Source organism: Bos javanicus, chromosome 14, assembly GCF_032452875.1.
Source record: "Bos javanicus breed banteng chromosome 14, ARS-OSU_banteng_1.0, whole genome shotgun sequence".
Lineage (NCBI taxonomy): Eukaryota > Metazoa > Chordata > Mammalia > Artiodactyla > Bovidae > Bos > Bos javanicus.
The window spans coordinates 53,305,169-53,330,114 of record NC_083881.1 but is presented as its reverse complement, the minus strand read 5'-3'; the positions used below and the strand labels follow the sequence as shown (position 1 = coordinate 53,330,114).

At 36.3% G+C, this 24,946-nt stretch overlaps 1 long non-coding RNA gene across 1 annotated transcript; it reads right to left on the bottom strand.

Annotated features, from left to right (window-relative positions):
- Window positions 1-10,891: 10,891 nt before the first annotated feature.
- LOC133260610 (uncharacterized) lies at window positions 10,892-23,311 on the bottom strand. The gene is made up of 3 exons (XR_009740889.1): window positions 23,001-23,311; window positions 12,706-12,879; window positions 10,892-11,121 (listed from the first exon to the last, which is right to left on the bottom strand). It is a non-coding gene; the product is annotated as an uncharacterized LOC133260610 (long non-coding RNA).
- Between the last annotated feature and the right edge of the window lie 1,635 nt (window positions 23,312-24,946).

Here is a 24,946-nt window from a genome sequence, read left to right as displayed (position 1 = left end):
TCGGTGATGCCAACAACCATCTCATCCTCTGTCATCCCCTTCTCCTCCAGCCTTCAATCTTTCCCAGCACCAGTGTCTTTTCCAATGAGTGAGTTCTTGGCTTCAGGTGAGCAAAGTATTGGAATTTCAGCTTCAGCATCAGTCCTTCCAATGAATATTCAGGACTGATTTCCTTTAGAATGGACTGGTTGGATCTCCTTGCAGTCCAAGGGACTCGCAAGAGTCTTCTCCAACACCAGAGTTCAAAAGCATCAGTTCTTTGGGACTCAGCTTTCTTTACAGTCCAACTCTCACATTCATACATAACTACTGGAAAAACCATAGGTTGGACTAGATGGACCTTATAGGCAAGTACTGTCTCTGCCTTTTAATATGCTATCTAAGTTGGTCATAGCTTTTCTTCCAAGGAGCAAGCGTCTTTTAATTTCATGGCTGCAGTCACCATCTGCAGTGATTTTGGAGCCCCCAAAATAAAGTCTGTCACTCTTTCCATTGTTTCCCCATCCATTTGCCATGAAGTTATAGGACCAGATACCATGATCTTAGTTTTCTGAATGTTGAGTTTTAAGCCAACTTTTCCACTCTCCTCTTTCACTTTCATCAAGAGGCTCTTTAGTTCTTTGCTTTCTGCCATAAGGGTGGTATCATCTGTGTATCTGAGGTTATTGATTCCAGCAATCTTGATTCCAACTTGCATTTCATCCAGCCTGGCATTTTGCATAATGTACTCTGCATATAAGTTAAATAAGCAGGGTGACAATTTACAGCCTTGACGTACTCCTTTTCCAATTTGGAACAAGTCTGTTGTTTTATGTCCAGTTCTAACTGTTGCTTCTTGACCTGCATACAGATTTCTCAGGAGGCAGGTCAGGTGGTCTGGTATTCCCATCTATTTAAGAATTTTCCACAGAGTTCCAAAGAATAGCAAAGAAGAATAGCAAGGAGAGATAAGAAAGACTTCCTCAGTGATCAGTGCAAAGAAATAGAGGAAAACAATAGAATGGGAAAGACTAGAGATCTCTTCAAGAAAATTAAAGATAGCAAGGGAACATTTCATGTAATGATGGGCACAGTAAAGGACAGAAATGGTATGGACCTAACAGAAGCCGGAGATATTAAGAAAAGGTGGTAAGAATACACAGAACTATACAAAAAAGATCTTCATGATCCAGATAACCACAATTGTGTGATCACTCACCTACAGCCAGACATCCTGGTATGCAAATTCAAGTGGACCTTAGGAAGCATTACTATGAACAAAGCTAGTGGATGTGATGGAATTCCAGTTGAGCTATTTCAAATCCTAAAAGATGATGCTGTAAAAGTGCTACACTTAATATGCCAGCAAATCTGGAAAATTCAGCAGTGGCCACAGGACTGGAAAAGGTCAGTGGGATTTTCATTCCAATCCCAAAGAAAGGCAATGCCAAAGAATACTCAAACTACTGCACAATTGCACTCATCTCACACGTTAGCAAAGTAATGCTCAAAATTCTCTAAGCCAGGCTTCAACAGTATGTGAACTGTCAACTTACAGATGTTGAGGCTGAATTTAGAAAAGGCAGGGGAACCAGAGATCAAATTGCCAACATCTGCTGGATCATCAAAAAAGCAAGATCAATTCAGTTCAGTTTAGTTGCTCAGTTGTATCTGACTCTGCAGCCCCATGAATCGCAGCACTCCAGGCCTCCCTGTCCATCACCAACTCCCGGAATTCACTCAGACTCACGTCCATCGAGTCAGTGATGCCATCCAGCCATCTCATCCTCTGTCGTCCCTTCTCCTCCTGCCCCCAATCCGTCCCAGAATCAGAGTCTTTTCCAATGAGTCAACTCTTCGCATGAGGTGGCCAAAGTACTGGAGTTTCAGCTTTAGCATCAGTCCATCCAAAGAACACCCAGGACTGATCTCCTTGAAAAAGCAAGAGAGTTCCAGAAAAACATCTACTTCTGCTTTATTGACTATGCCAAAACCTTTGATGGTGTGGATCACAATAAACTGTGGAAAATTCATAAATAGTTAATGAAACACTATTTCTATATCTGCATTATTACAAAGTCTATCTTGGACTATTTTAAGGAAGTGTAAATTATTAGGCTATTTAAACAAGAAATTTAACTCTAAATGTAGAATTTCTAATATATTGATGGAGTAATATAAGTATTTATCCTGTAGTATTCTATTTTTTAAATGGAAAAGTATTTTATTTTAAATATAGCAGTGTATAGATAATTCCAAACTCTCAGTATATCCGTCTAACCTGTAGTATTCTTAAACTATGTTTATGATCAAGAAAATTACCTTATATGGTGTGTGTATGTATGTCTGTGTGTATGTGTGACTGTTCATTATTTTATAATCACAATTTTCTTTTTAAAATTAGCAAAAACAAAATGAAGGGGAAACATGTAGATTCTGTTTCTTTAAACATACAAAAACCTGGCATAGGGAAATTAAATCTTAATTGCCTAGGATGGAAAATTGATACATAGTAAAGATTTTAGATGTAGAGATACAGTGTTGAAATCTGTACTTTATGCGAAAAAGTAAAAGATGGTTTTCTAATTTACATTAAAGCTTCCAGCAGATTTTTAATTGAAAATCTCAAATATCCCAGATAAAGGAAGAATTGTCTAACTTTGAAATTTTAACATTTCAGGCAAAATGGCAGGAGATATCTAAATATAAGTCTGCATGTAGAGAATTACTGATGATTATATCTATGTGAAAAATGGGTATAACTGGTCTATAAATTCCATATAACAACAGCATGACAATTAAATGCTTACAACATGTTTTAATATAAAGTGTATCTTGCTGATAGGGCAATTTTAAAAGTTGTTTTGAAAGCTTTTTATGAACAAGCTTGAATTTTTAAAGGTAAAAGTCACATCTGTTATTTAGTTCATATTAATTTGTATGTTCTAAAAATATAATTATGGAAGCTAAAAAGTATTTAAGACTTTCGATGATGTCATTTTGAGAGAGTTGAAGTGGCTCTATTTAGCTAGAAGAAAATCTTGGGGCATTTTTTGCTTGTATTTTCCAGATTGAAGTAAAATATTATCTTTCCTGAAACTCATTAATTCTTCTTGACATTTTTTTCACTTCCTTTCCCTTTCTCTCCTCTATTGGAAATATGTTTTTATCTCATTTTTGTGATCAGTCTGGCTAGAGGTTTATCAATTTTATTAATACTTTTGGAAAATATTTTTCAGCTTCATTGATTTTCTACATTATTCTTTTTACTATTTTATTAATTTATGCTCTTACCATCATTGTTTCCTTTCCCCACTTTTTTGAGCTTATTTACACCTCTTTGATAGCTTCTGAAGATAGACACTAAGGTCACAGAATTTAAATTATTTTTCATTTTCTAGAATTATTAGGTAGAATTAAAAATTTCCCTTCGATTACTGCCCTAACAACCTCCCACAAATTCTGAGGCTTTGTCTTATAAACGTCCTATAAAAAAAATCTTTTAATTTTCACCTTGAATTTTTTCCTCTAATATACTATTTTCATTTCCAATAGTTAGGGAATTCTGATATATCATTTTCTTTTTTATTTCTTATGCAATTACACTGTATTCAAATCACATACTGTATATTCTTTCAATCCTTTTCGGTTTACTGAGACTCCTCTATTGGTCTAATGTAGTCTTTCTGGTTCATTGGTAGTGAGTTCTTGAAAGAAGCATTTATTCCAGTGCTTTTGGGTATAGTGTTGTATAAATAGCAAATACATGAATATGGTTGGTAGAACTTACTTGTTTTATCCATTTCTGAGATAGGAGTCTCAAATATAATTGTAGGTTTATTTATTGCTCCTTTTACTTCTGGGAGATTTTACTTGAATTATTTCGAACAGCTCTCATTTGATGTCTGTACATTTAGGATAAGTATGTATGCCTTGCTGATAAACTGGCACTTTTGTTATGAAATTTACCTCTTTTTCTCTGGTAACATGCTTTAACTTGAGAGTTTTTCTGATACTAATATACTTACTCCATTTTTTTACTGTGGTAAAATAAGCATAAAATTTAACATCTTAACAATTTTTAAGTGTATGGTTCAATAGCATTGGCGTATTCACGTTGCTGTGCAATCATTACCACTATTCATCTCCAGAACTGATCATCTTCCCGAACTCTGTACTCTTTGAACAATAACTTCCTCCCTATTCTGCATCCTGGCAAGAGGAACCTTCTCCGATCAGGGATTGAACCCTCCTCTCCTACATTGGCAGGTGACTCTTCACCATTGAGCCATTAGGGAAGCCTCTCATTGTAGTTGTAATTTACATTTTGAACAACAGACTGGTTCCAAATAGGAAAAGGAGTTCATCAAGGCTGTATATTGTCACCCTGTTTATTTAACTTATATGCAGAGTACATCATGAGAAACGCTGGACTGGAAGAAACACAAGCTGGAATCAAGATTGCCGGGAGAAATATCAATAACCTCAGATATGCAGATGACTCCACCCTTATGGCAGACAGTGAAGAGGAACTCAAAAGCCTCTTGATGAAAGTGAAAGTGGAGAGTGAAAAAGTTGTCTTAAAGCTCAACATTCAGAAAACGAAGATCATGGCATCCAGTCCCACCACTTCATGGGAAATAGATGGGGAAACAGTGTCAGCCTTTATTTTTCTGGGCTCCAAAATCAGTGCAGATGGTGACTGCAGCCATGAAATTAAAAGACGCTTACTCCTTGGAAGGAAAGTTATGACCAACCTGGATAGCATATTCAAAAGCAGAGACATTACTTTGCCAACAAAGGTTCGTCTAGTCAAGGCTGTGGTTTTTCCTGTGGTCATGTATGGATGTGAGAGTTGGACTGTGAAGATGGCTGAGTGCCAAAGAATTGATGCTTTTGAACTGTGGTGTTGGAGAAGACTCTTGCGAGTCCCTTGGACTGCAAGGAGATCCAACCAGTCCATTCTGAAGGAGATCAGCCCTGGGATTTCTTTGGAAGGAATGATGCTAAAGCTGAAACTCCAGTACTTTGGCCACCTCATGCGAAGAGTTGACTCATTGGAAAAGACTCTGATGCTGGGAGGGATTGGGGGCAAGAGGAGAAGGGGACGACAGAGGATGAGATGGCTGGATGGCATCACTGACTCGATGGACGTGAGTTTCAGTGAACTCCGGGAGTTGGTGATGGACAGGGAGGCCTGGCGTGCTGTGATTCATGGGGTTGCAAAAGGTCGGACACAACTGAGTGACTGATCTGACCTGATATGAATGATTAGTGATGTTGACCATTTTTTTTCCATGTGCTTATTAGCCACTTGTATACTTTTTAAGAGAATCTCTTCAAGTCCTTTGCCCATTTTGAATTGGATCTTTGTTTTCAATTTTTGAGCTGTATTCATTCTTCATATATTGTGAATATTGATCATTATCAGAAAATATAATTCACAAGTATTTGTTCTCACTATGTGGTTTGCTTTTTCACTCAGTTGATAGTGTACTTTCAGGCACAAAAATTCTTAAGTTTGAAGTCCAATTTATCTAATTTTCTTTTCCTGCTTATGCTTTTGGTGCCATCTCCACTAAATCATCACCAAGTTCAGTGTTGTGAAGTTTTGCTCTGTTTCCTTCCAAGAGCTTTATAGTGTTACCTGTTACATTTAGGTCTTTAATTCATTTTGAGTTAATTTTTGTATCAGGTGTAATGTAAGGGTCAAATTTCTTTCTTTTTTTCTTTTCTTTTTATCTTGTGCATATTTAGTTTTCCCAGCAGCAGGTTTTGAAAAGACTGCCCTTTTCCCACTGAATGGTCCTGGCATCCTTGTAGAAAATTATTTTTAGCTAGCTAGCTAGCAAAATATCATCTCTCTATCTCTCCTTCCTGCCTGTTGGTTTATATGTCTAGCTTTGTGCCAGTACCACACTGTTTTCATTCACAGTTTATTTTCATAAATATTTGCATTTCATGTATTTTCTATCTTTTAAATCTAGCCTATATACATCCTGTTGTTTAAAATTCACTTCTTTTAGCATCATTGAGCTAATGTAAATATAGGCAAAATCACATTCACACACAACTACCAATTATGACCCTCTCATTCATTTGTATAGTCCTGCAGTTCCATTTAGCTTATTTTCTTACAGCCTGGAAAAGGTTCCTTTGTCATTTTTTATAAAGCAGGTCTACTGGAGATGAATTCACTCATGTTTTGTTTATCTGAAAGTATCTTCAATTTGCTTCTTTTTTTTAAAGGATTTTTTTCTTTGCTACATATAGTACTTATTTTTTAAACAATATTTATTGATTTGTAGCTCCTTAAGCTTCCAGGATCCATAAATTAAACTTTTCAAGCAAAAAAAAAATCATTATTTTTTTCTTTAAAATAAGCCTGTCTTTCTCTTTCCCATTTCTTTCTGGGACTCCTCTTTTACATAATTTTAGACAAGTTGTTTTTGTCCCAACATCCCTGAGACTATGATCATGGTTTGTAGCCCATTATCTCTTTTGCTTTGATTTGAATAGTTTCTATTATTCATTCTTCCTTTCTGTTTCCTACTCTTTTCCTTTGCATTGCCTAATTGGCTGTTCCAATATCCTGGAGACATTGTACCACTCACTCTCGAATTTTGATTTTTTTATGATAGAGAATTCTCTATTGAAATCTCCAATTTTTCACATTTTTCCTTAAATTCTTAAACATAATCTGATCATGGCATCTGGTCCCATCACTTCATGGGAAATAGATGGGGAAACAGTGGAAACAGTGTCAGACTTTATTTTTGGGGGCTCCAAAATCACTGCAGATGGTGATTGGAGCCATGAAATTAAAAGACGCTTACTCCTTGGAAGGAAAGTTATGACCAACCTAGATAGCATATTCAAAAGCAGAGACATTACTTTGCCAACAAAGGTCCATCTAGTCAAGGCTATGGTTTTTCCTGTGGTCATGTATGGATGTGAGAGTTGGACTGTGAAGAAAGCTTGAGTCCCAAAGAATTGATGCTTTTAAACTGTGGTGTTGGAGAAGACTCTTGAGAGTCCCTTGGACTGCAAGGAGATCCAATCTGTCCATTCTAAAGGAGATCAGCCCTGGGAGTTCTTTGGAAGGAATGATGCTAAAGCTGAAACTCCAGTACTTTGGCCACCTCATGCAAAGAGTTGACTCATTGGAAAAGACTGTGATTCTGGGAGGGATTGGGGGCAGGTGGAGAAGGGGATGACAGAGGATGAGATGGCTGGATGGCATCACTGACTCGATGGATGTGAGTCTGAATGAACTCTGGGAGTTAGTGATGGACAGGGAGGCCTGGAATGCTGCAATTCACGGGGTCGCAAAGAGTCGGACACGACTGAGCGACTGACCTGAACTGAACTGAACGTCTTTTAAAATATTTGTCTGTTAATTCTAACTTCTTGGCTATTTTGAAGCTGTTTCTTGTTTTCTGATGTTAGCTGTTTCTTTTCTTTTTTTTCTGATTTCCCTACATCTCATTTATCTAATAATTTATTATTGTGTTGGGGAGAAAGAAATTTTCCTCTGCCCTTCTATGTTCTTATGGCTGGCCTAAGAATTAAATTGTCTTGAGACAAATTAACAGGGAAAATAAAACAAATTTTAATTGTGTGTACTTGGGAGAGACCCAGAAAATTGAGTAACTTGATAAAATGGACAAAACCATCAACTAAAGGCTAAAGAGGATGTTGAGAATTTTAGGAAGCTTACCAGGAAAAGCTCATTAAGCAAAGGTGATTGTGATACCAATGTAAGTTTGACTCCAAAGGATACATGCACCCCAACATTAATTGCAGCACTGTTTACAGTAGGCAAGACATGGAAGCAACCTAAATGTCTATCAAAAGTTGAATGATAAAGATGTGGTACATACATACAATGGAATATTACTCAGTTATTAAAAAGGATAAAGTAATGCTATTTGCAGCAACAGGAATGGGCCTAGAGATTATCATACTGAGTGAAGTAAGTTAGACAGAAAAAGACAAATATCATATGATATCACTCATATGTTGTATCTAAAGAAAATGATACAAATGACTTTATTTACAAAACTCAAACATAGTCTTATAGAAGAAAATTATGATTACCAGGGGAAAGGGTGAGGTGGGGAGGGATAGTTTGGGAGTTTGGGATGTACACAGTACTGTATTTAAAATAAATTATCAAGCAGAGGGAACTTAGCCCAATAATCTGCAATAACCTAAATGAGAAAAGCATTTGAAAAATAGTATATACTTATGGGTATAACTAAATCATTTTTCTGTACATGTATAACTAACACATCATTATTTATCAACTATACTCCAATATAAAATACACTTTTAAAAGAAAAGTTATTGCTTCCTCCATTGATATGAGTTTCTTCAGTTTTGGTCACCCTCTTCTTCCAGGTTTGGAGAGGGAGATGCCCTTATATATGGAGATTTCCCTTACAATGTAAATGTTTCTTACAAAAGGGTAAATAGTACTTGATTTTTAGAGCCTTTCCCATGTCTGCTGTTTCTCAGAAAATTACCAACTTAGAACAATTAACATGCCAAAGAGACATATTTTAGAGTGGCAAATTCTGCTCCCCTACAATTGTATACTGAACATCGAGGACTCTACATTTTTGAAAATCAGCATCATGTGCTCCTCCTTTTCCAGAATGTTGAATTTATACTAGAAGGCAGTTAAGTTACCTGTGAATCAGTGTTAAGGCTTTCAAAAAGCTTTCATTAGGGCTAGTCTAAAGCAGCACTCTTGAAATGTGATGTTTCTAAGGTCTCAATTTTATACTAGGGATTATAGTAATCTCTCTTCTTACTGGCTGGATAAAACTGCACAACCTTGGGTTCCCTCACCTATTCCATGGCAAAGCCCATTTACTGACATGAGGTTGTAGGGAAGGTAAGTACAATGTTTATTCAGGGGTTAAGAAGGAGTATGGATAGCTCATGCTCAAAAGACTCAATCACTAATATGGGTTTCAGGGAAGGGTTTTTAAAGGCAACGTTTGAGTTGAGGGCTACAGGGTACATGACTTTCTTCTGATTGGTTCATGGTGAAGGTGGTGTTTCTAGAATCTCAATCATCAACCTCCTGATTTCAACCACTTTAGGGTGTACATTCTAATGGTCAACATGCAGTCATCATCTTCCACTTGGGCAGGGTCTTTAGTTTCCACAAAACCATTCAGATTTGTATGTATTTCTTTGAGAAGCAACTAGGATTCTATTTTATAACTGAATTCTTGTTTCTAGACTGCTTTCCCTTTGTTTCTGAATTCTCTCACTTCCCTAGTAAGTAACTGCTTGAATAAGTATTTTGGAATTTAGCGAAAACAATAGGAGATTAAAGCATTTTTTGTTTGTTTGTTTTTGTTTTTACAAACAAGAAATGGAGGACATATAGTGTCTTTTGTATAAGGGAGGTCCCTGCACAGACCTATTGGGTTTCAATCTGCCCTTTTCTTTGATAGTCTTCAATCCTGAGGGAACAGTGGTAGGACAAGAGAAGGAATAACATTTTAGAAAGAGAGGTTAATTGCAAATTCAGCAAAGGAACTCAATTTTAAGGGGACTTGGTTTCAGTGTCCCTGTGCAAATACCTGGAGCTCTTTCTTTGCACAGCCTCTTTCAGGTGTCCTGCTTTACAAATTCCAGTAACTTCAGCAGAACTGAATTGTAATTACTGCTACTATGTTCCTGGGATCAACATCCCAGTGTGAGGCTTCAAAAAGCCTTAAGGCAAATAGTTGTATTGGTACTGGGGCTTGTGTTTTGTATTTTCTTCTTTGGAGAGGACAGTTGATTTGCAATATCTGAAATTTTGTTCTAATTTTTCATATGATATGGTCATTTTTGTTGTTGTTTACAACTACAAGGGATATTTCAGCATCAGTTTCTCTCTTGGAGTTTCAGATTCAAGTCAAAAAGCAATATTATATTTTAAAATAATTAGTGTTATTACCATTTTATTGTTTGAGAAATGAAGATACATAGCTTTTTATTCTGTAAGTACTTAAGATATTTCAACATAAACATCATGATGTATATATGTGGGGGAAATAAATGTACAATAATCTACAACCTAAGAGTAGTTACTTTTATCAAGATTTTGATTTCTTGAGTAGGTAGTTAGCAGTTCTGAAACTAATCTCCCTGATCCACACTCCACAACTGGCATTTTTATCAGAAATTAACAATTAAGAATGATAAAAGTAAGGTTTCACTTGTGCAATGAGTAATATTTAAAATTTGTTGTTGATTAAAAAGATTATAAATATACCTCTATGCCTCCATGTGTAAGCTATAAGAATTTAATAAACCAGTGCTCATATGGCTTTAGCTTAGAGCTCTTAGTTCAGAAATGGGCTAAATATGTAGCTGTTTATATTTAAATTAATTAAAATTAAATGAATTAATTTCTGTCATTTAAAGTGACTAAGTTGCTAACATATTTTATAGCACATATATGGAATAATATTATCACAGAGCATTCTATTGTATAGCATTGAAATAGAATTCCAATGGGACTCCAGTGGATCCTTACATCTGCCACATTAAATAATTCTCTCTCATCTGGTCAGAATAGAAAGTTCACTGATCCAGTTTTCAATATATTGCTATGTATTTCTAGAAGTGAAATTTTAGAAAAGTTCTTGTTAAAGTACTTAAAATGATGGGAAAAGGAAGTTCATGAATATTCAAGGACAGAGTTTTTATGACACTTCTATGCTTGTGTGGATGAATTCCATATAAGACTTGCTTACATTTTTATAAATGACACGTTGGTGAACTTGTGAAAGAGAATATATATAGCTTTAACTTCCAAACTGTTTTTAGAAATTATGAGTATTCATATAGGAAAATGAAAATTGTGAATACCAAAATTCCTTAGGTCAGTTAACAATTGATTGATTCACAAATATGGCATCATCAAAGAGTGGTTTGATAGAAATAGAAATTTGTATCACTGAGTTGATAACCCAAATCAAATAAATCAGTATTTCACATTAAAACAAGGGCCTATTATGATACAGTAGCAACAAGAAAGATTCTTACCTTTTCCCACTGGCTTCCATACAGTTTTCCCATCCCATTCGATAGAATTTCAGTGATGCTATAGGATTTTATCCTCAGATCTGTCTAGAAAAAGCACACAATCTTAATCTGTTTGTTCTGCAGCACATATCCAAAAGACAGGTCCAGGGCAATTGATGAAATTCACTAAGTAGCCAAAGACTAGCTCTTAAAAAAAAAATTAGAGTCACATAAAATTGAAATATTCCCCCAACTTTCAAAAACAAAATTTTAATATCTAGACCAAGTATTATGTATAGTGATTATGTTTGTGGGCTTCCCCAGCTGAAAAGGAAATTGAGCAATGATTATGTTTGTATGAGCTCACTGTGACATTTCTAGATAATTTCCAAGTAGTAGTATAGTGTTCCAAGGAGAATTCTATCCCCAGTGATGTCTGTCTCCAAATCCCAGTAAAAACTCCTAATTAATTTGGCATCCTGGAAAATAAGCCTTCTTTCCATGCCCAACACAATAAAGATAACCTATGTATGACAATAAGGAGTTCATGATCTGAGCCACAGTCAGCTCCTGGTCTTGTTTTTGATGACTGTATAGAGCTTCTCCATCTTTGGCTGCAAAGAATATAATCAATCTGATTTCAGTGTTGACCATCTGGTGATGTCCATGTGTAGACTCTTCTCTTGTGTTGTTGGAAGAGGGTGTTTTCTATGACCAGTGCGTTCTCTTGGCAAAACTCTATTAGCCTTTGCCCTGCTTCATTCCATATTCCAAGGCCAAATTTGCCTGTTACTGCAGGTGTTTCTTGACTTCCTACTTTTGCATTCCAGTCCCCTATAATGAAAAGGACATCTTTTTGGGGTATTAGTTCTAAAAGATCTTGTAGGTCTTCATAGAACCATTCAACTTCAGCTTCTTCAGCGTTACTGGTTGGGGCATAGACTTGGATTACTGTGATATTGAATGGCGTGCCTTGGAAACAAACAGAGATCATTCTGTCGTTTTTGAGATTGCATCCAAGTACTGCATTTCGGACTCTTATGTTGACCATGATGGCTACTCCATTTCTTCTAAGGGATTCCTGCTCACAGTAGTAGATATAATGGTCATCTGAGTTAAATTCACCCATTCCATTTCATTTTAGTTCGCTGATTCCTAGAATGTCAAACTTCACTCTTGCCACCGCCTATTTGACTACTTCCAATTTGCCTTGATTCATGGACCTAACATTCCAGGTTCCCATAGAATATTGCTCTTTACAAAATTGGACCTTGCTTCTATCACCAGTCACATCCACAGCTGGGTATTGTTTTTGCTTTGGTTCCATCCCTTCATTCTTTCTGGAGTTATTTCTCCACTGATCTCCAGTAGCAGATTGGGCACCTACCGATCTGGGAAGTTCCTCTTTCAGTATCCTATCATTTTGCCTTTTCGTACTGTTCATGGGGTTCTCAAGCAAGAATACTGAAGTGGTTGCCATTCCCTTCTCCAGTGGACCACATTCTGTCAGACCTCTCCACCATGACCCGCCTGTCTTGGGTGGCCCCACACTGTGTGGCTTAGTTTCATTGAGTTAGACAAGGGCTTGGTCCGTGTAATTAAACTGACTAGTTTCCTGTGATTATGGTTTGTGTGTCTGTCCTCTGATGCCTCTTGCAACACCTACCATCTTACTTCGATTTCTCTTACCTTAAACGAGGGGTATCTCCTCACAGCCGCCCCTCCTGACCTTGAACGTGGAGTAGATCCTCTCGGTCCTCCTGCACCCGCACAGCCACCTCTCCTTGGACATGGGATTGCTCCCCTTGCATTGACTATGCCAAATCCTTTGACAGTGTGGGTCACAATAAACTGTGGAAAATTCTGAAAGAGATGGGAATACCAGATCACCTGACCTGCCTCTTGAGAAATCTGTATGCAGGTCTGGAAGCAACAGTTAGAACTGGACATAGAACAACAGACTGGTTCCAAATAGGAAAAGGAGTACATCAGGGCTGTATATTGTCACCCTGCTTATTTAACTTATATGCAGTGTACATCCTGAGAAACGCTGGGCTGGAAGACGCACAAGCTGGAATCAAGATTGCCAGGAGAAATACCAATAACCTCAGATATGCAGATGACACCACCCTTATGGCAGAAAGTGAAGAGGAACTAAAAAGCCTCTTGATGAAAGTGAAAGTGGAGGGTGAAAAAGTTGGCTTAAAGCTCAACATTCAGAAAATGATGAGCATGGCATCTGGTCCCATCACTTCATGGGAAATAGATGGGGAAACAGTGGAAACAGTGTCAGACTTTATTTTGGGGGGCTCCAAAATCACTGCAGATGGTGATTGCAGCCATGCAATTAAAAGACGCTTACTCCTTGGAAGGAAAGTTATGACCAACCTAGATAGCATATTGAAAGCAGAGACATTACTTTGCCAACAAAGGTCCGTCTAGTCAAGGCTATGGTTTTTCCAGTAGTCATGTATGGGTGTGAGAGTTGGACTGTGAAGAAAGCTGAGCACTGAAGAATTGATGCTTTTGAACTGTGGTGTTGGAGAAGACTCTTGAGAGTCCCTTGGACTGCAAGGAGATCCAACCAGTCCATTCTAAAGGAGATTGGTGCTGGGTGTCCTTTGGAAGGAATGATGCTAAAGCTGAAACTCCAGTACTTTGGCCACCTCATACGAAGAGTTGACTCATTGGAAAAGACTGTGGTGCTGGGAGGGATTGGGGGCAGGTGGAGAAGGGGACGGCAGAGGATGAGATGGCTGGATGGTATCACCGACTCAATGGACGTGAGTTTGAGTGGACTCTGGGAGTTAGTGATGGACAGGGAGGCCTGGCATGCTGAAATTAATGGGGTGGCAAAGAGTCGGACAGGACTGAGCTACTGAACTGAACTGAACTGAAGCATGACAACCAGCTGCTCTGTAACCACGTAGGCAAACTTGGGTTTAAAGATAGAATGATTTTGCCAACAAATATCATGTTTACAAAGATGCTATTAATAGATAAGCAAAAACCCATAGGTGGTGTATGTATCAATTGAAATGTTATTGTTGCTATTTACTTGCTAAGTTGTATCTGACTCTTTTCTTACCCCATTGACTGTAGTCCACCAGGCTTATCTGTCCATGGGATTTCCCAGGCAAGAATACTAGAGTGGGTTGCCATTTCCTTCTCCAGGGGACCATCCTGACCCAGGGATAGAATCTGTATCTCCTGCAGTGGCAGATGGATTCTTTCCCGGTGAACTACCAGGGAAACCCAATAGGATATACCCATATTCTATATCTTTGAAATACTAAAAAAAAAAAAAAAAGGCCTTTGAAGGTTGAATTTTGATACAGGATTATTGTTTATTTTGTGAAAGCATACTTTAGAAACAATTCATATTCTTGGATGAATGTTTGGAACACAAAGAAATTCTCTGAAGATGCAGTCACCTTGCTAGACTAGGTAAAAAGGTCAGTATTATTTTAAAATCTTAGCTGTTGTGTAATACCTGAATATTTCTCACTTTTTTAGCTATAGGTTTTTTTTTTTTTAATTTCCCTAATGATATTAAGTTATAAATCAATTTTCTTGTGAGACTGGGTCAAATATTGTCTTTTTTGAATGATTTTCCTCAGAGACATTCACAACTCACAATTCCTCATATTCATTTGTTATATAAAATGTGGTTCAGTAGCATTGAAATCATGAGTTATATTTTTGATAAAATATTAACAAAAATCCTTTCTTATTTATTTTTCTCAAATAGACAACTCATTCATTTTCAGGTTCTCTCTTTGAAAGACTTGAATATATAAAAAGTTCTTATATTACTTCATAATTAATGAAAATATCACTGTAAGATCTTACAGCACTTATGGGGAAAGTAACATAGATAGAAGAAAGTCTCATTATCAAGGAATTTTATATGCAAATTAAAATTTATTTCTTTGAATTAGATGAGGTGAATCAAAAATTTGCACATATATTTTCAGTTATTCAAGCATAGTCTGCAAAACAAAACAATAAACTTTTAATTAAAAATTCAGTAAGTGGTAGAGAAAAAGCTTAAAATTATAGTTGATTGATACTTTTTTCGCATTAATATTCTCTGTAAGAAGTAGAATAAAAGATAAATCAAGCAACTTGATGGGAAGGGAAAGGCAATGCTAAATAAGAAAACAAAGGGAAAGGGAAATTGTTAAACATATTTTTGCTTTTTTTATTAATCATTTGTTTGGTGAATGTGAGAATGACAAGTTCAGAAAGTCATACAAAAAGAATTTTTAATAAAAATGTTTTTTACTATTTTTTAAATTAAGGGAAAAAATGAAAAAGAAGGAGTTGTCTAAGACATGTAGGGAAGTTTTTTCCTAGAGCAGAGTAAAGAGATTAAGACATCACTTGTCTTCTAGGGAAGAATCTGTTTATAAACAATTTGAAATTGTTAGTGCAGTTGTATAACCATGAAGTATGAAAACTGCAAATAAGTAAATATGGGTGGAATTATCTCATTTAAATAGAAACCCTCATGTGTAATTTACAATAGAAATCGGACTGTCATACATGGTTTAGAACATGTCTATAGCACCTGTTTTTGTAACACTTACAAAGCATTATTGCTTACATGAGTGGGGAAAGGTTAGGAGCCAATCGCTTAATTGGCCTGCACAGTCTTTTTTTCATGCACGTTGGGGAGTGTGCAGCCCACTGTGCTTAGGTATAACTTCCCATCAAAAATCTCTTGCAACACTTTACAAGCTCACTCAAGTAAGTATTATGCTCCCCTATTTGGAGACATTTTATCACTCTGGAATGAAGAGATATGCAGAGAGTCTATTAGAATTAAGCAAGAATTGTGTGTACCTGTAGAAGATGACCACTAGACAGCATTTGTAAGCTTTAGTAATAAAACTGAAGCACTGACATGCAGGAAGAACAGTAATAACTAATCCAGTTTCTCAACACTCTAACTCCCGTTGTTTGAACCTCACTGGAAGACAGAAGTCATGTGATTTCCAGATAATGCCTTGTATGGAACTCAGCTTCAAGGGCACAGAGAAGAGCTGAGAATGGATCTAGAGAAACAAAAGAATACTCAGAACACTTACCATTTCTCTCATATTATCCAACCCTGTGCTTTGTCCAGATGAAAAGATTTTCCTCCAAATACCAGAAACACAGCTACTATACCATTATGCAATGATGTTAACCCAGGTATATTCTTATTATGGCTTGAACAGTGTTCCCTTCTCTCTTTAAAATATATTGAAGTCTGAATGCCTAGGATGTGTGAATGTGACTTCATTTAGAAGTAAAGTCTGTAGATACATAATAAAGTTAAAATGTGGTCATTAGATCCCTAATTTTAAATGACTCATGGCCTTATAAGAGGGAAATTTGGACACACACATACAGAATGCCATGAGAAGATACAGATAACAGAGGAAGATGGTTCTATGAAAATTCCTATGGAAATATAATTAAAAATAAAATCTCCTACCAACCTGGAAATCCTCTGCATAAAAGGTAGAAGGTAAATTGTTGGACAGTTTTTGTTAGTGAATTAGCATTATACAGGAATAGTACTGAATGGGCATTATACCAAAATGTAATGTGCAAAACCAATTCCCACTAAGAGAATTCAAAGACGGAAATAAATTTCACTTTTATTTAGGCAAGCAGATACAACTCATGTTAAGATAAACTATAGCTAGTCCTCAAGTAAGAGGATTGACAGTACCATTTGTCACATGTAGTTCATGCTAACTTTACCTGGTAATTAAGGCAACATTCTGTCAGCTAATTGGCTTATTCCAGAGGAAGAACAAACTTCTTTGATGCTTACATTTCAAAGAGATGGCTTCTGTTTCTTTGAGAAAGACATTCCTGCATCAGAGAACTGACAAAAGACTTGTCAGTTTTCAAAATGATTTATTTAAATTTCAAAGAGGGGAAAGCACTTAAGATTTTAAGTTTTCTACAGTAGATGCTATAGGAAAAGGAGGGGAAAGGAATTTCTCCCTTATTTTCAAATCATCAGTTTATTAAATTGACAGAGTAACTGAGCAAAAAAGATAATTGCTTCATATAATGCCAAAATTATACTTGATAACTTTTAAAACATTTATATAATAGATGTCACTTATGCTTAAACTGGGCTTTTCTTGTGGCTCAGCTGGTAAAGAATCCGCCTGCAATGTGGGATACCTGGATTTGATCCCTGGGTTGAGAAGATCCCTTGGAGCAGGGAAAGGCTTCCCAGTCCAGTATTCTGGCCTGGAGAATTCCATGTACAGTATAGTCCATAGGGTCGCAAAGAGTCAGCCATGACTGAGTGGACTTTCACGCTGAAACTATAAAACATACCTATATAAATCTTGAAGCAAATATTGTATTCAATGATAAAATATAACTTGCTTTGATAACACTGAGAATATTAAAATATCACTACTTAACTGATAAGTTTTAGCCAGTGTAGTAAGGCAAGAGAAGAGACATAACTGAAAATGAAAAAAGAGGATCATATTGTGTATAGTCTTATGCATAGAGTTACTATAAATATACATAGCATTAATAAGATAAAGTTACTAAAAAATTCAGTGCATGAAAATCAATTTTATTTCAATAAATCAGAAGAAAAGAGTTTAAAAATAAAAATTTTAAAGATAGCTTTTAAACTTATGACTAAGCAATGTGATGAAGAGTATGCAAAATTCTGTCACCAAAATTTCAAAATATTATATATTAGAAGAAATTAAAGAAGACTAAATAAACAGAGGGACATAGCATGTACATGGAAAAATGTTGTTTAAAGATGTCAGTATTTTTAATTGACCTAAATAAATATAATAAAACCATAAAATATCTTCATTAAGTTCATATGTGATAATTAATAGTTATGAAAAATAAGAAAACTGATGGCTTAAAAAATGATGGAAGTTATAAAGCTAGAAAATATAGTAAAGTTTTGCATAAGAGTAGAAAAATAAAATAATGGAAGAAAGTAGAGGGATCAGGAGAGATTCGACCCTGCTGATCAATTGGTTTATAATAAAGGTGCTCTTAACCATGTAGTGTAGACAGGTGCTTTGAAGGAATGTGCTAGGTTAAATGAAAATTGATGTGTGAAAAGTAAATAAGCTCTGATATCTAACTCACACTGTGTTTGAAAAGTCAGGTAAAATAGCATTTTAGAGAAAGATATGAAAGGTATATCAATAAAACATATAGCTAAAATAAAATGTAAAGAGAATATTTTTATGACCACAGGAGAAGTGAATAATCCTTAATCAGAAAACAAAAGTAAATATAAAGAAAATATTGGTCTAAAATACTTCATCAAAATTAAGAACTTATCATCAAATGAAACAATTATTAGAATGAAAAAATTAAAGCCATAGTGTTAAACTTTCATTATTTCTGACAAAAATTGTATAAAGAACTTAATACTTACCAAATCACAAATCAAATAAAAACAGCCTAATAAACTTGGGGAAAAGACCTAAATATGCACTTTACAAGAGAACATCCAAAACATCATTAGGCATAGAATAAGGTGTCTTATTTCATTATTCATCAGAGAAGTGAAAATTAAAACCATAATATTTTTAAGTCAGAATCTGTAAACTGTCTGGTATTTTACCCTATTTTCAGGTGTGTGTGTTATGTCCGTGTGTGTGTCACACAGAGAGAAAATAGAAGACATTCAACTTGGAAGCAAACACATTTTATTATCACAGGGAAAGCAGAAACCAGAGTAAAATTATAATGGTAATTCCTAGAGCCTCATTTCCCATAGAGCAATGTAGTGAGTTCCAGTTGGTAACTGTTCATGTATTCACTGTGTGTTACAGAATATAAAACATAAGATTGAAACACTCTGATATAGAGGAGCTGCTGGAAAATTTGCTCATTCTTTCATCCCCTCCAATATACAGAAACAACAAACATTATTTTTATTACCCTGGAATATAAGCAAATGTTTCTCGGGAGGGGAGTAAGTCATTCCTATGTCTATTACCCTGAAAACTAGGCAAATTTCTTCTGAGAGACATCACTAAGTGACTCTGGAAGGAGTTACTATCTCTATCTTTATTTACCCAGAAAAGTAAATAATTTGCTTCAAGGAATTTCCTGTCCCTATGTTTCCAGGGCTGCATAAAAAGATTCCAGATAATACCCATATATGAAATGCCTCCACATATTTATGGAAAGTTGATTTCCAACAAATATAGTACTAAGAAAATAGAATAGCTGAATTTGAAGAAAATGTCAAAATCAGTTTTTGAAATCTCATGCAATGTTTAGAAATCTCATGCAACGTGGTGATTATATAAACTGGTGTCACCACTTTAGAAAACTGTTTAGTATTATCTACCAGAATGAATTATTACCATAATCTACAGCACTACAAAGCAATTCCACTTTTAGTAATATAGTCCACAGATGAGCAAGATTATTCCAAGAGACATAGATAAGAATATTCAACATAGCATTATTTATAGTGGCTCCAAACTTGGGGAAAAAAATCAACTTCCAATCAAAAGTAGATTTAGTAGTTACCTCATAGCATATCAATATAATCATATAATTGTCAGTAAAGAGTAAAGAATTGCAACATAACACATGCAACTGTTCAAATAGGCAGAACCGAATTATAATGATAGATGTCATGATAACCTTTATTTTTGATGGGATTAATGCCTGGGCAGGAACACAAATGAGGCTCTTGGGATTCAGATTACAATTTCTGTCTTGATATTTAAGTATTTTATGAATAAGTTCACAAAATGCATTTATGATGTGTGCTATTTACAGTATGTCTATTATACTTCAATTTTAAAAGTAAAACGGGGTTTTGTAGAGTTTTAGTTGAATAATATATAGTTTTTCAATAAACTCTTGTGAAATTTAATTAACCATATTTAAACTTTATTTCAAGTGCTTTAAATGTTGTAAAATCCCATTTAAAATGTTTATCATGCCTGTACAAATAAAGCAATATTTTTCTATGGAGTCAGCTATTTGTTAAAATGTTATCATTAAAGTATTAGTAGCTTTTTCAGATATTGTGTTTACTGTGGCATTAAACACATGCTTCAGTATCTTAATTCAAATGTAATTCAAATAGTATCTCCAAAGATATATAAAATTATTATCTATGTTGGGATTTCTTTTAGCATGTGCTTTGGAATGGCACTATTAAAAATCCAATTATGTCAGTTACACAAGTATAATAATAAACAAAAATTAACTTCATGAAATTCATCTCAGCTTAAGTAGCAAAACTATCAAAAAATAATTATCTTTATATTTGGAAAATGAATATCAAAAGCAAAATTTTAGGAACAAGTCTCACATCCAAAAATGATAATGACATTTCAAAAAGTTACACCTACATTAAAGTACATTTCTCATTTTACTTAAATTTTTTGCTTGAATTCTTTGAATTGTGTGATGACTCAATAAAATATGAAAATAATACCTTTGGAAGCATTTAAAATATAAAATTTCTAATTAAAAAAACTGGAAAAATTTACCTCCAATTTATACTAAATTGTTGACAATTGGATTCACCAAAACAAGAGATATACTGAAACATGACAAATATCAATGGCGATTTATTTGACAATTATATCTTAGGCATTTGCCCCCTATAATTCACCACAAATCTAAATCCCCAGTTACTGTTTTTACCACATCCTTCCTGGTAGTTTCCCATTGCTTCTGAAACAGATGACCATATCACACCTGAAAGCAACATGAATATGTTACCTGGAAGTCAAGTCTGAAATAAGCCTTGCTGAGTTAAAGCTAGGGAATGTGTAGTCAAGGACAATGATTTTGTTTGTTTATTTGAACCTTTTTTGGCTTCTAGTGGTCAGTTGCAATCTGTGGCTCATGGCCACTTTCTCGATTTCAGAGCCAAAGATGACTAGCTAACTCTTTTTTCACACTACGTTATTCTGATTTTCCTTTTTTTGTAGACAAATCCCCCTCTTCCTGTCTCTTATAAGGACACTTGTTATTACGTTGGGCCCACCTAGATAATCCAGGTACTCTACCTGATTCAAGACCCTTAACTTAATTACTTTTGTGCTGTGCTTAGTTGCTCAGTCCTGTTTGACTCTTTGCGACCCCGTGGACTATAGCCCGCAGGCTCCCCAGTCCATGGGGATTCTAAAGACAAGGATACTGGAGTGGGTTGCCATGCCCTTCTTCAGGGGATCTTCCCAACCCAGTGATCAAATCAGGTCTCCTGCATTGCAGGGACATTCTTTACCAGCTGAAATACGTATCTTTAAGGGTCCATTTTCAAGCCTTCAACATTTTGATTTTCATTTACTTAGCCAATTTTAAATCAGAACTTATTTTTAATACAGGCATACCTCAGGGATATTGTGGGTTCAGTTCCAGACTACTGCAATAAAGCTTATATTGCAATAAAGTAAGTCACATGAATTTTTTTATTTTCTAATGCATGTATCTTTATATTATGCTGTAATCTATTAAATGTGCAATAACAGTATGTCTACAAAACAATGCACCTATCTTAATTAAAAAGATTAATACTTTATTGCTAAAAATGTGAAAATAAGTATGACAGTAACATCAAAAATCACTGATCACACAAGGTGTACCTGTATATATTTTTTTAAAGTAGAATGTATGGTAGGGTTAGTATTAGTTTGCTCAGCTTTGTCTGACTCTTTGCAACCACATGGACTCTAGCCTACCAGGCTCCTCTGTCCATGGAATTCTACAGGAAAAATACTGGAGTGAGTAGCCATTCCCTTCTCCAGGGGATCTTCTCAACTCAGGAGATTTGGGAAAATAGTGAAATCTCAGGGAAACTTAAGGTCATAGTTGTTATTGACTGGGAAGGGAGGGAAATAGTAGGAAGAAAGGAATGTGGTTACTTCCAGGAGACGAAGTACAACTTCATCTCTCTAGAAACACAGAAGAGTGTCTTTGATAGGAAGTCAGGTTTGAAGAAAATTTTGGCTAGCACCCTATGAGACAGTATAGGCCCACAAAATCATCAAATTATGGCAACTGTTACAGATTATGTCCAAAACAATAAAATTATGTGCCCATATTTAAAGAAAACAAAAGTGGTACCATTTGTTATTGATTTTTGACCATGATGATATGATAAACCAAGAATCTTGAATCAATATAAACCTAAAGATTTAAAATAAGGTGATAAATTAATAATTATGAATTTTATTATTCTCAGATGTGGGATCTATTGTTTAGCCACAGGATGTGCTCCTTTTTCAATATTATTTTATTTTTTTAATATTGAGTTTTAAGAGTTTTTATACAATCTAAAGACTAGTCCTTTTTTGGATATCTGGTTTGCAAATATTATCTCCCAAACACTATGCTGTCTTACTAACAAGGTCATTCACAGAGCAATGAAGCCCAGTTTCCAAGTGGGAATTTTCTATTTATAGATAATACTTTTAGTATCCAGTCTAGGAACTTTTTACCTAGCACTAGATTTCAATTTGGAGAAGGGAATGGCACCCTACTCCAGTACTCTTGCCTGGAAAATCCCATGGATGGAGGAGCCTGGTAGGCTACAGTCCATGGGGTCGTGAAGAGTTGGACCCAACTGAGCAACTTCACTTCCACTTTTCACTGTCATGCATTGGAGAAGGAAATGGCAACCCACTCCAGTGCTCTTGCCTGGAGAATCCCAGGGACGGGGGAGCCTGGTGGGCTGCCGTCTATAGGGTTTTACAGAGTTGGACATGACTGAAGCGACTTAGCAGCAGCAGCAGCAGCAGATTTCAATTATTATTTGCCATTTTTTAGAAAACTAGTTTACATAGTCTTATTTGAAGGAAGATTAAGTGTTAAAGTCACTTACAGATCCATGCTTGTGACTGCTGTAAACTTGAAATAGGAAAAGCTAATTTGATCAAGTATTTTATTTATTACTGGTGAATTCTGCAACAACTTGGTAACTTAAAACAACACAAATATATTACCTTATGGTTCCAGAGACCAAAAGTCCAAAATGGTTCTCATTTGGCTAAAATCAAGTGTTAGCAGGGCCGTATTCCTTCCTGGAAACTCTATAGGATATTCTGTTTTCTTGCCTAGTATCTAGAGACTGTTCACATTCTTTAGCTCATTGACCCCTTCCATCTTTAAGCAAGCAATAGTTGGCCAAGTGTTACTTATATCACAGCACTGTAATATTAACTCTCCTGTGATTGTCTTTACTTAGAAAAACCCTAATGTAATTACATTAGGCCTACTCAGATAATCCAGAATAATATCACCAACTCAGTTAATTATCAACTTCAATTCTATCTGTAACCTAAGTTCTCTGTTACCATGGAACCTAATAATCACAGGTTCCAGGGATTAGTTCATGGGCATCTTCGAAGGGGGCTATTATTCTGCCTGTCACATTTGCTATAAATGTCAGCAAAACTGTTGAGCAGAAAACTGTGATCTAAATTAATCTCCTGGCATTGTGTAGACATAGATACCACAAAGAAAGAACATGATATAATTTGAATTTTGAAAACTTTATCTTCTGCTTCTCAAAATAAGCATTACCACTTGGTAGCATTAGTTTTGATTGGTATATACCAGGGTGCACTCAGGAACTCAGTAGCTGGACTATTTTCATTTGGGATTAATAAAAAGGAAACGTCAGAGGAGAACAAGATGGCGGCAGAGTAGGTGGGCATGGAGTACATTTCTCTCCACCGATACATGAGGAATACACCTTAAGACACAGAAGTGCATGCAGAACACCAGCTGAGAGTGGACAGGAGGACCTGACCAATGGAAAAGAATGTATAGAACCACACAAAACTTGGTAGGACAAGGAACTAGGGGGAAAAACAGGAGTAATAGTAGGACTGGACCTACCCTCAGCAGGTGGGGGATCTGAAGCAGGGGTCTGATCCCCACAGTGGGGTAATTGTCTGAGTCAGAGAAGAAACATTTAAGGCTGAGAGTGAGACAGCTGATCTGTGGCAGCCTAAATGGAGTGAGAATCAGACAATCCTTGCAACAGCCATACATATGCCTGGCAGGAACGTCGGTCTCTTGGAAGGGGCAGTGGCTGGGAGCTGGAGTCTAAGGATTGTGGAGCAATCCCAGTGCAAGGACTGTTGTTGACTGCAGAGAGTTGGATCAAGGGGATGTGAGGGAGGAGATTGTGGTGGGAAATGCCTGTGGAGGAAAGCCAAGCAGCCATGGAAGCAAGGCAATACTGCTGAGTCACATGTAGCAGGTAGAGCCATCACCATAGCCTCTCTCTCTCTCCACATGCCAGCGAGGGCAGCTGAACAATAGAGAGGCTGGCCCATCAAATGCCTGAGGCATTGAACTACAGAATAGGACCCCACCCAGGGTGCCCCTTTAAGTGCCTGATGAGCCAATCTACAGAGTAGGACCCCAGTCCCAGTCAGGAGGGCCCCCTCTATATTCCTGATGTGCCAAACGACAGAAAAGGACCCCAGGCAAGGGATCTTTTTAAATGCCTGAATGGTGGGCACTACAGAGAAAGACTGGCCAAAGAGGCCTTCTGATTGTCAGCTACAACAGGCTCAAAAAAAGACTCTGATAGGGCCATAACTCCTGCCATGGAGGTGGTTTGTGTCTCTGAACACTTGGTGCTGCCAGCATCCCTGCAAGCCAAGCAGTTGCACCATCTTCATGCTCAACTCTCACTGGGGCAGAGCTGCCACAGGCTGAAAAAAAAAAATTCTTGTGTTTATGCATGCAGGGTTGCTTCTGTCTTGTCTGACTCTTTGTGACCCTGTAGACTGTGGCCTGTCAGGCTTATCAGTCAGAGAGGGGGTTCACCAGACAAGAATACTGAAACATATTGGCCAATTCTGATTGCCATAGCCTTCTAGAGCACTATATTTCCTGCTGCCCTGGCCATCAACCCCCCTGAGTACCTGGTGCT